Source organism: Lactuca saligna, chromosome 9 (genome assembly GCF_052625555.1).
Source record: "Lactuca saligna cultivar CGN05327 chromosome 9, ASM5262555v1, whole genome shotgun sequence".
Taxonomy (NCBI): Eukaryota; Viridiplantae; Streptophyta; class Magnoliopsida; order Asterales; family Asteraceae; genus Lactuca; species Lactuca saligna.
In genome coordinates, this window is record NC_136425.1 from 25,931,000 (window position 1) to 25,933,409 (window position 2,410).

A 2,410-nucleotide genomic window follows, 5' to 3' on the forward strand; every position below is an offset into this window, starting at 1 on the left:
AATGTAAATGAATATGTGTGAGGAACTAAAATGATGTTGTAATCGTGTTTGGACCAAAAAGGGTATTATGGTCATTTTGTGTAATTATTAAATTTTGAGTAAAGTTCTAGATGTTATAAAAGAAAAATGGTATCAATTAAACATATGTTACTAGATAAATAACTTTTTAGAGTAAAAGGCTTAATGGGTTAAGAGGTAGGATATTGTAATCATGGGTAAAATGGGAAAATTAAAGAAGTGGAAATCATGCAACTATAACGTGGTGCGACAAGAGAAAGGACTGTGGCGCAATTTCGAGGTAAGAAAATTGTTGAAGTAAAATAAAAAAAAATGATGGAAACATACTTTTAAAATGTCGTGACACGAAGGAGGTCAACGACGACACTGTTGAAAGTAAGATGCCATAACTTTTTATGGCAAAGTTTTAGCAATGGGAACGAAAAGTGTCATAAATGGGGAGGAAGTAGTGACGTGGTAAAAACAGTACGCGACACTACGTGTCATGACACAACACGAGTTAAACTGCAACACAGTGTCGTTGGTAGGTTAAAAGTCAAATAAAATAGATGAGGGTTCTTTTAAAACACTCATTCCTCACCTTTTCGTTCCAAAGCAGAGAAACAAGATGAAAAAGGGATTTCGACCAGATTTTCGAGAAGTAAGGAGATATCAGAAGGAAGCTACTAAAGAGTTGTTAAACACTTCTTGAATCAAGAGTAAATCCTTTATGCTAGTTAATTTTGTGAATTAGGCAAAATATGATTTGGGGTTTGATAACCCTAATCATGATAATTGATTTCTATGTTAAACTTCTGATGTATAATTGTTAACAAAAGCTATAATAATATGATTTTAAGCTTACTGACTAATAAATATATAGTCACTTAGAATTTTGATATGAAATTGCTATGACACCTAGAAATTGAAGTTTGTGGTTTTGATGAATTGGGTTCATATTATGTACAGTGGAAGTATATAATGATAAATTCATCGAATATAAGTCATTTGAGTTTTTAAAGTTGTATTAGATGTATTATGAATGTGAATTTAAACCAGGTAAAGAAAATGGAAATATGATGTGAGGAAGAGAGTGTTATAATAGTGGGAGATTGTGTATTAGTGCAATAAGACACTTAAATCATTTAAATAAGAAGCTATTAAAGTTATTACATAATTGAGTATTGTGATTTAATGTTATGATATTATAGAACATAAAAGAGAAATTTACAAAATGAGTTATACGACTTTAGAGATGTGTTCTTACTTAGGTTTTGGTGAAGCAATGATTGGGACGGGGTCTCAAGGAGTCAAAACAAGTTCTTCTAAACTGATTCAAGGTGAGTAATTTGACCTTAACCTTTATGATATTTTGTGAAATATATAATCAAGATATATATATATATATATATATATATATATATATATATATATATATTGATATAAGTTATCATTAAATGTGTTTTGATGAGAATATTTTAGTAAGATTTATAAAGAGCATAAGTCTATCACACTAAAAACATTCAAGCAATATGATGCATGAGATGATTAAGTCACACATGAGTATTATGACATCTTTAAACAACATTTGAGCCTCCTAATGAGTTATAGGTTGGCAATATTAAATGGAATAAACGAGTATAAAAAGATTCTTAATAAATGTGTTGCATCTTATTGAGTCGGGTTAAATTAATATGATTATTTATTAATATTATGTTATGATGAGATAATATAATAGTTAGGTTAATCATTAAGCTTATGTGTATATTATGAGTGTGACCATGCAAAGCAAAGATAACTATGCAGAAGTAGGAGTCAGTTAAATAAAAATTATCGTCTTTTGTGTAAAACATTGTAATGCCCTAATAGATCCTGGATGTATTTTATACTTGCTATTTGGTATTTAGTTGGTTGTGTTTGTAAATACTAAAGTGTTGGAAATAGGTGTTCAATATCATAACTAAATTGGTATAACTTTGGAAATAATAACAAAGTTATTTTTAGGTTGCCCTCAAGAGCTAAAATAGCTTGAATAGATTTGGGAGATTGAGATAATTAGTTAATTAACTTTTATTACATGTTAATAAATTAATTATAAACCAATTAAAATTGATTAATAATTAATTATAAGTAATTTGGAATTAATTGAAATTAATTAGAATCATTCATGAATTGATTAACGTGTTGTGACTGAATGTTAGTTGTTCAAAAATTGAACAAAAGGAACATTCTAGAAACCCTAAAGAGGATGAATGGTTTTAGGGATTCTAGGAGGCTTCCAGGAGCATTATAGGTAATAGATAAAGAAAGAATTTGAATCTAGACTAAATCTAATTGATTAAGTCTCATTTGCCTCCAAGTTACTTAAGCTATAAAGAGATCCTCGAGTCTTCATTAATTTTGTTCCTAACCT